Here is a 13,633-nt window from a genome sequence, read left to right as displayed (position 1 = left end):
CCATCAGGGCCAGGGCTTTTGTTGTTTTTAAGGCTCCGGATTGCAGAGAGGACCTCTGTGAACTGAGGAGGTTCATCAAGGGAGGGAACTGTTGGAAGCTCTGGGAGGGAGTCAAGGACAGATGTGTCTGAAGGGTTTACTTGGTTGAGCAGGGAGTCAAAGTGCTCTGCCCAGCGCTCAAGTATTAGCTGTTTGTCCTTCAGTAGTACAGAACCGTCTGCAGATTTAACTGGGACAATGTGTTGTCTTCGTGGGCCGTGCAGGGATTTTACAGCATCATAGAAGGCGTGTGTGTTGTTGTTGTCTGCATGCCTCTGGATTTCTTGGGCCTTGCTGAGCCACCACTTGTTCTCCATCATCCTCAGCTGTTTCTGTGTTTCACCACGGATGGCCTTGTAGTGAGAGAGGAGAAGTGGAGAATGAGGGTTGGAGAGAAGTGTGGTATGGGCTTTGCGCTTGGCTTCCAGAAGCTCCTGTATGGCAGCTGAGCTGTTATCGAACCAGTCTTGATGACGTTTCTGAGTGAAGCCGATGGTCTCAGAGGCAGCTTGATGAGTTGTTGTCCTCAATTTTTTCCACCTGCTTTCAACATCAAGGTCACCGTTACTGGTGTCGTTGTCCAGGCTGGCAAGTCCCTCTGCCAGCTTGTGGCGGTAGCTGGCTGCACATTCTGGGGACTCCAGGGCCCTGGTGTTAAGACGCCTTTGGGGCTGCTGTTTCTTATGAGGAGGTCGAATTCTCAGCTTGAGCCTGGACTTGATCAGTCGATGATCAGTCCAGCATTCAGCCCCACGCATGGCCCGCGTGATGCAGACATCATTTTGGTCTCGTTGCCTTGTGATGATGTAGTCCAGTAAGTGCCAATGTTTGGACCTGGGGTGCATCCATGATGTGATGTATTTCTTTTTCAGCTGAAAGATGGTGTTAGTTACAATCAACTGATGCTCAGAGCACAGAGTGAGGAGTCGGAGGCCATTGCTGTTTATTTTCCCCGTCCCGTGCCTTCCGATTACTTGTTTCCAGAGCCTGGCATCAGTACCTACTCGGGCATTGAAGTCACCCATCAGAACAAGTTTATCAGAGGCAGGGATTTTGGATATGGTAGCATCCAGGGACTCGTAGAAGGCATCTTTGGTGTTATCGTCAGCATCCAAGGTGGGAGCATAGGCGCTGATTAAAGTTGCGAAGCGACCTTTTACCAGGGGAATACGCCAGGTCATAAGCCGTTCACTGATGCCTTGGGGGGACTCGGGGATGTTACTGAGTAAGCTGCTTTTCACAGCAAAGCCAACTCCATGGAGTCTTCGCTCATTCTCTGGGAGACCCTTCCAGAAGAAGGTGTAACCTTCACCAACTTCTGTGAGTGAATCCTCGCCTGAGAACCGAGTCTCACTGAGTGCGCCAATATCGATGTTGTACCTCCTTAGCTCATGTGCGATGAGGGCAGTTCGTCTTCGAGGTCTCTCCATCCCGTCTCGAGCATCGAGGAGGGTGCGAACATTCCAGGAAGCCAGGTTCATAGTCATGGGTTTGATTATATTTCGTTTTCGACCGCAGAGGGGGGATGCCTTGGTGGCTGCGGTGGGCCACCCAGGTGTGGTGGAACAAGCAATGTTTAGGTCACCTTTTCTAGACCCTTCCCCTATAAGGGGTGAGCAGTGCGGACCCTGAATAGGGCTGCTCAGACGCACAGGATGCTGCCGAAGGATAATGTTGCTCCATCCCATCTTCGCAACGACCATCAATCCTGTACCGCCGCTGTGTAGGATTCAAGCTAGAAGCTTCCAGTCACATCCATGACCTGCCCCCGTCACTTTATCCTATCGCCAGTGGACTTATATGGTGGAAGCTGAAACCTGCGCTACTAGTGGATTTAGTGTGAGGGACGGGGCGCGCAATTCCTTCCCCCACATACTTGGCCGCACTCACTGTATTCCAGTGGCAAGAGTGAAGACTCGAGACGACCTTCAGGTGAGTGCGGTTGCAAGGGGCTGCCGGTGGTCCGATCTGTTGGACTCCGCCTACGCCTACCCCTGGGTGCGGATTTGGGATCACTCTTTGTCTGGCCTCTACCCTCCGACCTGTTCGGCTTGGGTGACCCTGCCAGGAGTACAAGACTCCAGCCGACATAGCTCTCGGGGTCACGGAGACGCGCAAAGTGCCTCACCACGATAAGGTGGTGATCCCAGTCGAGGCACAACCACACACACACACACACACACACACACACACACACACACACACACACACACACACACACACAAATCAGCTGACTCAGTTGGCTTTACACACACTGCGCTCTGCAAAATATATGCATGCGACCCCGGGGAACCAAACAGCCAGCACGCATTTGTGCTGCTGGGATAAATGGAGCAGAAAAAGCACAGTGTAAGAGGCAACACCTCCAGCTCAGGCACAAACAATTAGGACTCCGAAGCAGTGAGTCGTAGACATGTGGATGCAATGATTGTGTTTGATACACAACACTAAGCTTCAAGTGGCTCTCTTTTCATTCAAATCAAGTGTGTTATCACAACTGCAAATATTTGGAAAACGATGCTGGTTAGACCTCTTGTAGCAATGCCCACCCTGGCCCCTCTAGTGGCTATGACCACTGATGTTCGATTGGACACTCATCTGCTCGTCATATTCGCTCATTGATGACAACTGAGCACTTGGAAAACTTGGTTAAGTTCAATTATCCTCAGCCCAAGTACCACTTAAAAGAGTTGGACTCCAAGTGGTATGACCAACGTTAAATATAATCGAGTTGGTCTAAGTCTTCATCAAAAAACAGACACAGAAATGAACTCAAAAGTATATTTAATTTAAGAATATTGTTTTGTGTCACTAAAAGTGGATTAAAAGCACATTATAAACAATGGCGTTTGCAATGTAATTTTTTATAAAAGCATCTACTTAACTCATTCATTGGCAGACGTGCAACAATGTGTCCACTCCAATTCCAGGTTTTTTTTCTCATTTTCACTCAAATTCCAGGACCCACAAAATATTGAGTTTTAGCACTTCTTCAATTGGAAGAAAAGAGTTAATTCCTAAATAAGATGGGTCTGGAAGAGCTTGAAATGAGAGTGCCTGTCCAAAATACAATGCAACTCATACATATTGGTTCATATCGGGCTTTAACAACAGCTAAAACAAAGCGCTAACATGGAAAAAGGGAAAATGCTTCCCCCTTGTGGAAGGGAAAAAACATTGCCAGAAGCCATGGCCAGCACTTTATCTGCACCCAAACAAGAACAAACAAAACCCGAAGAAATTCGGTAATGTTCTCCACGTCATATTTTCAATTCCTGAATAAATTTGAGAATGGCAGTGAATGGCAGTGAATGCGTTAATTTATATACATGTTTTTTTTTTAATCCCATTTAAATGTTGTGCCTCATCTAGCAATTGGCCACATGATGACAATTTCTGGATATTTGAATGGGGTGTGTTGGGGTCAGGCAGACTCAGTCTCTCCTCCTGTTCATCCTGTGGCCCCAGGCTGCCTCACACGGCAGGTGTCGACAGCATGCTGGCTTGACCTCTACCATCTGAACAAACACTAAGGCACCTAAGACACACAAAATAGCAGATGCACGCAAGCAGGTGCCCGGGAAGGAAAAGCGTGCTATCGGTCAAGGTGTGTGCTCCGTGAAGCACAACACAAACTAGTCGAGTTGATTGCTTGCATGAGTTTCCTGACATTCCAGAAAAAAATGCATGCATTTGATGTTATTTGAAAATTGAAAATGTGACGGTGAATGCTTGTTCATATACATACGTGCCTTGTGATTTCCGGGAAAACAGTCCAGAGTGTACCTCGCCTCTTGCAGAAAGTTAGCCCGATTATTCTTCAGATCACATGACCTTTGTGAAGGAATATTTTTTAAAATGTTGAATGTTTTTTTTTTTTTTTATGCCCTCCAAGTGTTTGTCTTTCAAATATTGACTGAAAATGCAATCTCTGTCAAACCTGCATGTAAATGCAAAAAATGATGAAGCAAGTAAGGGAACAAAAGGACAGAGTATTTGAGTTAGTCGAGTGGTAAGGCATTAGTTGCTGCAACAGAAAAAAAATACGGACATATTTGTATAAAATGCACAAATGGCAAAATGGTGGTACTGCACAGTGTAAACATTTAAATAAGCAGGATTGCAATAAAAAAATATTGCAGTGTGGTGGACAGATAGTGATGGAATTTATTCAGGATTCTGATGACGTGTGAGTAGAATCGGTTTATGGCTTTGACATCTGCCAAGTCTAAAAAGTGTGTGTTTTGGATGTGAACTATCTTTGAAAAATGTGCTGTACCCTCATTATGGGATGGCTGTCATATTCTGTACCTGTATGAGCAGTGTGGTGGTTTTGGAGCCTACGCCACTGATGTGTTGCGAAACTTAAGTGACCTGTTGGAGAATCATGCCATCTTGAATGACACTGTACACATTTTCTCCTCTTCTTCAAGAAGTACAGCCTGTTGTGTCCGGAGGAATGAGAGGAGGAGAGTTGCTTTGTCAACGTGTTTATTGTGCCACCATCTTAGTCTACCTGCGGTCGTGACGTCACCGCTGCTTTACGACCTGTCGCAACATTCTGTAGCAGTGTGACATATGCTACATTTACCCCCCTCCCTGAAGGAACCAAAAACACTCTGTAACAAGGGAAACCGGGTAGACTGCCGGTTTCCCTGCTTAGCCGTGTGGGTTATTCTGCCACGCGATAGGCTAAGCACTGGCTAGGGTCTGAACATTCAAAATCGGTGATAATTGTCCAAATTACCAAAGGGCAAAGACGAACGCGAGCTGGCCGAGGCTCTGGCCCCACAGGCACAGCTGGTTCACCACGCTCTTCGAGGCGTCCCATCGGTGTTCTCTGATGTGTGACAGGACGTTAGTAGTCTTTGCCTGAGAAGTCGTTCGAGGGGGTCGATGCCGCCACTCTCCTTAGGCGGCTGGCATGCCAACGGGACCCGTCAGCCAGACAGAAGGTGGTCGGTCCGAGTTGGGCGGTAATCTGGACTGGTGCTGTCCAGAATGAGTCCAATTTGTGAGAGCAGCACGGCCGGCGAATGCGGACCCAGTCCGACACAGTAAGTGTGCGTTGCTTCGTCCGGCGCTTCTCGTTGGGCCCTCTGCTGGCTGAGGAAGAGTAGGGCAGGCCGTCTGCTTGGTTGGAGCTTTCTCCACCCCCGTTGGCCTGGGGGTGAATTGTGGCACCCGCATTGTCAGAGATGGAAAAGCCGAGTGCACAAAACAAGTCCAAGCCCAAGAGGTTGGCGCCATGACGGGATATTTGGAAGGTGAAGGGGGGGAGAGTCCTCGAGCCATAGCGCACTGTGAAGGTGGCAGTGCCCACCATACCAATCTTAGTTTGGCCATAGCCAAACAAGTCCTCAGCGTTGGCCTCGATCGGGAGATGAGGAAATAGCCGTCGAACTGTGGACACGTTCAACAGTGACCTGGAGGCTGCAATGTCGAGCAGGAGTGGTAAGCTCACTCCATCCAGTTCCACTGTGCACCACTTGAATGGCTTGGCGCGCGAGCCCACGCAGTGGATGGTGGTTCGCCTCGGCTGGTCTGGTGAGCGGCGTGGCGGGTATGTTGACGTGGGAGCAGAGCGGCACATCCTGGCGAAGTGGTTCCTCCTTCCGCAGTGCTGGTATCTCTGTCCAATGGCTTTGCAAGTTGGCGCGCGTGTGGGGTGCCAGGCAGACCCACAGTTGGCACAAGGTCTGCGTGTGTTGGCCCGTTGATGTCTGACGACATTTATCTCGGTACGGTCGTAGGTGAAGGTGGGACCAGAGCGGCACATCCTTGCGAAATGATTCATCTTCCCGCAGCGTTGGCATCGTTGTCCGGTGGCTCTGCAAGTGGCCGCACGTGTGGGGTGCGAGGCTGACCCACAGTTGGCACAAGGCGTGCGTGCATCGGCCCCTTGACGTCTGGCCACATTTATCTCGGCACCGTCGTATGTAGCGGTGGAGTCGTAGGTGAAGGTGGCGTCTGGGAGTGGAGGGGTTGGAGCAACAATCTGTGCCAACGCGGGAGAGTATGAAGGTGTGGGTGGGTTCACGAACCGAGCCGTTAATTGTGCTGCGTTCTCCAAATGAAACGCCATTTCCACAGCCTTCGATAGTGGGAGGTCGTCAGGGGACAATAACAGTTTCTCCCGCAGTTTGGGATCAATCGTGTGCTCGGGGAGTTGATCCCTAATCATTTCCTCCTCCAAGCGGCCGAATTTACAGAGGCCCGCTAAACACCGCAAGTCTGCAACGTTGACGGAAGGCAATCCGCCGGACAATCACGCCCTGAGGTGGGGCGAAATGTCGGGCCAATAAAGTGACACAATCCCCGTATGTCTTCGCGGGTCCAAGAGAGCGAAAAATGCGCTGCCCCTCACTACCTAAACTGTGTATTAGCATAGCCGTTCGGCGTGCTTCGCTTGCCTCGTTTAGTCCGGTCGCCGTCAGATACGTCGTAAACGAGTCATACCAGGGGGACCACGGGACTGGTGGCTCACCGGGGAGCGCGAGGAACTACGGGAGGGGAGCTGTGTAGAAGTCCATCTTCGTCGCCAATGTTGTGTCCGGAGGAATGAGAGGAGGAGAGTTGCTTTGTCAACGTGTTTATTGTGCCACCATCTTAGTCTACCTGCGGTCGTGACGTCACCGCTGCTTTACGACCTGTCGCAACATTCTGTAGCAGTGTGACATATGCTACACAGCCCCTTGTCATCGCTCATGGGAATACTGAGGAGAAGGGGTCTAACGTCTGCACCTGAGTCCCACTGATGGCTAGAGGTGCACGTTGCTGTCCAGGCCTGGTAATCATCTATTTTGTGTTTAAAGAGATGTTATTGTCAAAGATCCCAGCTGAACCACCTGATTCCCGTTGGCTGGTTGATCTCCAGTACTGGTACCAGGTGGAAACTTTCAATGTCAATTTAGTGAAATGTAGTGTTTGTTTCAGTTGGTTCTGCTGGTACATGTGTCTTATTTTTACAAATTTCTGACCAATCTAAAGTGTGTGGCTCGCTCTCTTTGATGATAGAATGCAAAGTTGGGGTTTGGATTGGAGTGGATTGGATTACCCTTTATTAGTCTGGCAGTGGAGAAATTTACATTTCACAACAGCAAAGTGATGAAAGAAAGTGGAAAGGAACGGAAGTAGTAGAAAAATAAAGTATAGGATCTGATGTAAAGGCAGCCACTCTCGCGGCGCCACCTTTGCAGTCAAAACAACAAAACAACGAAATAACAAATAATGTGACACAATACAAAAGTGTCAGTCATTGAATCTTAAGCACTTTCTGCACCCTCTTTGTTGTATGAAGCATTTCTAGACGAAAGAGGAGAGGATCAAAGCGTCCTTTTTCACCAGTGGACCAGGGACATCACGGTGGAATGTGCATGTCTGCTACAAGCTACATATCGAAAGCAAACACGAAGCTGTAGCATCCATTGACGAAAAAAGATTGTCTCACATCTCCACGTCCACGACAGTTCCACATACACATCGGCTCTGCGCTGACACTTCTTTCTTCTCATCGCGGGCTCCTCAAGCCTCATACACCCATCCATCCGCAGACTGTCCAACAGCACCGACCTTTCCGCTGAACAAAGCGGGGCTGTGAAAATGCTGCCTATTACAGATGCAAAAAAACACAATGGCCCCAGAGCTGTCCAGCGATGACAGTCAAATGGCACCAACATACCTCCCAATCAAAAACAGTGCTGGCATATTTATGCTGCCGAAAAGGTGCAACCACTCCTCTTTGATGTGAGAGCACTTGCTGACGGCTGCCTACTTGGGCGCCAACTTGGACTTCAAGTTTGAAAAACATACCTTTTTTTGGATGGGATGAATTTAGAGGTATAAATTAGCTGGACGTCTGTGTAAGCTCTCAGTCATACGGGAGTGGTTCATCAATGAAAAGAAGTACAGATGACGGCTGAAGAAACCTTTTCGTCGATATAAATTAGCTGTTGAAGACACGTGTGGGATGATGCTGCAAACTACAGCCACAATTTCACATTTTTTGGTACCTGAGGTGATCCAAGAATTATGAATTCTGCCTGGCAACAAGTTGTCACCAAACTTGTTTTCCTGGTATGCCAATTAAAACAAACTGCCTCTTGATGCATGATTTACGAACAAACTCACACGGCTACTACACCCAAAAAAGGGGATGAGGGGCGTGCATGCATATATGCGTGCATGTGCATGTGTGGGGGTTGGGGGTTAGCAAGAGGGATACTTTAGTATACCAACATGAGAAGAGGATCATTAAAGAGATTGGAGGTTGACTCGGTAACCCCTGCAGAGCAGCTGGCCCTTGGCAGGTCAGATGGTGCATGGGGGTGCACGTGTGTGTGCGTGTGTGTGTGCCTCATGTGTGTGTGTCAAATTCCACCTGCAGGCTTTATACACATACACACACACACACACACACACACACACACACACACACACACACACACACACACACACACACACACACACACACACACAATAGCCAAGTGATCCGCTTGGCTGCTGCTTATGCACCCGGTGGCGTCTGTCTCATTGACGCAAACAATACAGTCACTGTTAAAGGTCTTCTTTGAGTCCCGTGGGTGTTGCGAGATGACATCCTGCATCACAGCCAGGGGGTGGAGAGATGTGGGGAGACTCTTTGACAGCAACCAGCACCAAATAATTCCAACCTCATCCCCATATGACCAAATCATTTGTGCATTTATGTGCTGCGGTCGAAACTTCAAGGAAACGCTTTTCCTCGGACAAAGTGAGGGGGTGTGTGGACAAGCAGATCCAGTGGCCACTATCACTGTCCCACTCCACTGACTGACACATCATCCATCGATCCATCTCTCCATCTGTCCATCTCTCCATCTCTCCATCTACTCATCCCTCCATCAATTCATCCATCCACAGTACAAAGCCAGCTAGCTATCCTCACACCACTTAACCCCAACCATAGTATAAATCGCGTGAGGCTCATTTTGTATCCCTCTAATTGTGTTTGCCACAGATGATAGCATTTATTTGCTCAGCAACAGGTTGGACGGGAACGAGAGCATGCAGCGGAAGGTGCCTAACGAGCTAACAAACCCCTGATCGCCAGTCAGTTATGAACAGGCTCCAACCGAATGTTTTATTTTTTGAGAATAAAGGCGACACAACCTGGCTTTTAAATGGTTAAAAAGCGCTTTGCTGCATTTGTAGACAAATATAGACAAATATCACAAATTTAATCAACCAGTCTATTCCAACCCCTGTATATTGTTTCCACTATCGATTTTTGGCATGTGTGACAAAATGAATCAAAGTGACTTCTGATTTCTGTACTTGGACTTTGATGAACCTGAATAGATATTTCCCTTAATACGCTCATACTCATGGAATCAAACAATCAAAATTAGCTCGGTTACAACACTGCATTATGTCCATCACAATTTCATATGAAGATAAAATGAAATTGTGCCAATAAAAAAATGCAACACTGATGAATAAGTCGTGCAATAGACATTAAGTCAACACAGTCAAGTGTATATCGCAAAAAAAAGTTAACTCGTACATTGTAAAGAAAATCTTGATTTTTCCTGTTCTCTTGGGAGATCATATTGTAATTTGTTAGTAATGTATTCCTTGTTTTATTGCTTTTTCTTGTGTTTTTTAGCCCAAAGCAGACAGGATTGAGAGGCTTCAGATTGGACAGCATTTTCATAAAATCATAAAATAAAATGTGAACCAGACAACTTGGCGCCTGCAAGAGCCATAAAAAGAAAATATCTGCGTAATACCATTAAAGCTGTTCAAATTGTGCAACCCTGATAAATATCCACTGTGATCCAATCGCCATCAAGTCAACACAGACAACTCAAAGCTGTGCATAGACATCCATGCGAGCCAAACTGGACAAGCAGAATTTAGGCATTTAAAAAAGGAAATAAATAAGAACAAAAAAAATCATGAAACAGGTAACTTACCGCCCAAAAAAAAATAAGAAAGCAAAAGGAGTCCTCAGCATTAGCCCATCTCGCTCTTGACTGTGACAAAACACGGCGGCTGCGTGGATGTGGGAAGGACAAGAGAGGAAGAAGGAGGGAGGAAGGAGGAGGGAAGCTTGGAAGGGGGAGGGAGGATAGATGGGGTGGGTGGGTGGGGAAACTAGCACCTGCTCCACTGATGCTCCCTGGGGGGGAACTAGGGATGGAGAGAAGAGGGAAGAGGTGATCCCCCACCAATCACCCACCGCTCCCCTGGAGCCTTTCCACATGCATGCACACCGTGCTGATAGCTCACACAGGCCGAAAGGGCACTGGAGACGTGATGCTCATGTCATCATGTCAACATATCTGCTCGTTGATTTCATACTCCTCTTTGGGTTCTCACCAATACTTTTGTTTCATGGGTTTTTACTTTAAACGCATGCTAGCAAGTTCAAAATTAATTCTAGTGTAGTAAAAAATTGCATCGAAATGTGTTTTGGTTACACTGGTTATTTTAAAGCATGCTTTAAATACATTTGGGGAAATTTTTGTCATAGGTTTCAGCTAATGCACTCAGACCAACGTTGTTCTTCTTCTCTCCTGGGAGCAGAGCTGTGACTTTGTTTGAGATTTTGTCCCTGCTGACTTTATTCAATACAATTTGTCAAATACTCCCAGCATTTCTAGGGTCCACCACCCCTACCACCACCATACAAATCCTGACATAGATGGCATTATGTATATATGGCACATGGATGCCTCTTCAAATATAAATACATAATCTCATGATCATGCCGGTTATCAGAAGCTAGCACTAATCAGTGCACAAAGTAAAAGTAGATGCAGCTCTGTTTATCTTTAGCCTTTGTTATGATATCAGATGTAACACACCTATTGTGGGTGATCTGCAATGTAGCATTCCGCGCACTGTAGTCCGGGTAACCTTTTGGACAAATTGAGTGAAAATGGGTCAACTGACCATCAAACTACTTTGAATGTCAGGAAGCTCGCATACCTGCATCACCAGCACACAAATTATTGCAGCTCCTTTGCATGGATTTGTACTTGCGACATTCAACCTTGCACTACCTTTTCTCCTGGAGACAGCAATATGATTGCCAGTTGAGTCTTTGTATGTGTGCCTAAAAGTGGGAGTAGCGCTCAAGAGTGACCCTTCAACCCCTCACCTCTAACCATTGACACCATAGCCAGCCTAAAATTCGAAGGGTATGAACAAAAAAAACAGCAGCCACCACAACCTAAGGGAACGTTTCGGTTTCAAAGGGGACGTATACAGTAGGGCAAGCTTTTTAACTCATTGACTGCCAGACGATGTGAAAAAATGTGTCCACTCCACCGCCATGGTTTTTGTCATTGTCACTCGAATTCCAGGACCCACAGGATATTGAGTTTTTGGATTACATAAACATCCAATGCAGCGTAAGAAACCTTACGCTCTCTTCTGTCATGAGAAAAAAAGAGTTAATTCCGAAATTATATGGGTCTGGAGTTATATGAGCTTGAAATGAGGGCGACTGTCCAAAATACAATGCAATCCAGACATTGGTTTATATGGCACTTTAAAAACAGCTGAAGCTGGAACAACGTGCTAAGATGGGGAAAAAAGGGCAATGCTGCCACCGTGTAGAAGGCACAAAATATTGCCAGAGGTTTGGCCAGCACTTTATTCTCATCCAATGGCGCTCTACGTCCTATTTTCAATTCCCGAATAAATTTGTAAATGCCAATGAATGAGTTAATAATTTTTGTATTTTTCGTATTCACATTGTTCCTTTCAAAAATCTCAAGGACACCCAAATAGACAGAACATGATCGTAGATGAGCACAGGCAGCCTTTTAACAAGCACTTGAAACATACGAACAAGGCAATCCCTCCCAATCAATGGCTGTTGTGCTCCAACCTGGCATGTCTACCGGGACATGTGTAGCCTGACATGATTTATGGTGTGCTTGTGCACAGCCAGACACTCTCTGAGGTGGGTAGTGTCTCACCTCCGTCCTCTGTAACCTATACAGATTCACTGCTGTGTGCATGCCTGCGTGTGTTGATGTGTGAGTGTGAACGTGCTCATTGTGCACGCACAGAATTAGTGACTGATAGATTGCAAACATACACGAGCGTATGTGCATTTCCTGCAGGTGCATGAGAGACTGATGGATTGATCATGCTCTATCTATGCGTGTGTTGTTCGGGGTGGTGGTGATGGGTCACCGGGGGGGTCAAAGCACATAGTGCAGTGTATTGTCAGAGTGGGTAACACTGCGTAGCCCCTCCTTCCTTCCTCTCCGCACCATCTAAAAGAGGCCAAGTACAGCGGCTATTATGAAGTGTGGCAGTAATCGCTGCAGGATTCTTTACTGCCTCTGGAGACCCGGTCATTAGCCTATTCCTCTCTCATAAAGCCTTCTATCCATCACACACGCAAGCACGCACGCATTTGTATGCAAACCGCGCACACACGCACTGGACAGCGCATGCTCCATTTATGTTAGTTGAAGATGCACCTATAAACTAAAAACACAAAAGCAAAAAAAAAAAGCAAAAAATCACCAAAGTAAGTGCTTGGTTCTTGCATGTGGCCCTCTCACATATAATCATACACACACACGTAGACATGCAAAGAAGCATATGATCAGTCATGAACCCCACCGTCTGATTATTCAAATGTATTCCTCCCTTCCCCCGACCGATGAAAACGAGATGCCGCTGCGGTCAGGGGGGAGATCACAAACAAGGCCGAGTCACAGACGTGTGTGGACCTGCTGGTTTAACCTGGCATTTATGTGCATGCCACATATTGGCTACTACAGTCGAGACTCCACTTCAAATAACACATTTCTCACAGTAGGTGGCCTCCAATTTGTTGACCTCGATTTTTACAAAAAAGACAGCCTTTCTCACCGACAACGGACACCATGATATCACGATTCATTGTTTGCCCCCACATCCCAAAGTCAGAGTAATATAATAATAGTTATTGTTCCCACAAAGGGGAAAGAATAGATGCCTGTTAGTAGCGCTGTTGTGATAGCTGTTGTTATTGTAGAAGTTGCTTAAGGGTTTAGAAGTTACCAAAACATATTCTAACTTCAGTCACCTCATCTGGAATGTTTATTATGTGAGATAGGATAATGATGAATTTCACATTAATTGTAAGTCAAGGTACAACGGTACCTGTTACCGCACAGGCAAACGCACACACAAAGCTGTAACGATAAGCAGTGATCCTGTTGTTTAGCACCACTCTCTGTACTTTCCCTCTTGCATCTTATCTCTTGCTCATTTTCTCCTTCCTCTAACAGACAGACAGACAGGCAGACACACACACACACACACACACACACACACACACACACACACACACACACACACACACACACACACACACACACACACACACACACACGACACACGCACGCACACACACACACACACACACACACACACACACACACACACACACACACACACACACACACGCGCACACACACACACCCTCACACAAAGATATTGGGTCAGTGTACTGCCACGCTGTTTGTCGGCCCCCGGGGGCCTGAGTTTAGAAAGCAGTGTGGGGAGTGTGGATGTGTACTGCTCTTTTCCTGCTTAGGCT

The 13,633-nt window shown here is 47.0% G+C and overlaps 1 protein-coding gene across 2 annotated transcripts in view; it reads right to left on the bottom strand.

The window, feature by feature from the left end:
• The window catches only part of LOC148898078 (genetic suppressor element 1-like), a 95,383-nt gene that overhangs the window by 53,634 nt on the left and 28,116 nt on the right, over nt 1-13,633 (bottom strand). The window contains exon 1 of one of the 2 annotated variants that reach the window (XM_088996955.1): nt 9,996-10,077. The exons of the other annotated variant lie outside the window; for it this stretch is intronic. The gene's annotated coding sequence lies outside the window, so the exon portion shown is untranslated. Of the gene's footprint in view, nt 1-9,995; nt 10,078-13,633 lie in introns of those variants that run through there. 2 annotated transcript variants of the gene reach the window in all.

The sequence above is a fragment of the Hippocampus bargibanti genome, linkage group LG05, assembly GCF_051943395.1.
Source record: "Hippocampus bargibanti isolate YZ-2025 linkage group LG05, ASM5194339v1, whole genome shotgun sequence".
NCBI classification, from domain to species: Eukaryota; Metazoa; Chordata; class Actinopteri; order Syngnathiformes; family Syngnathidae; genus Hippocampus; species Hippocampus bargibanti.
This window is presented reverse-complemented; position numbering and strand designations above follow the sequence as displayed.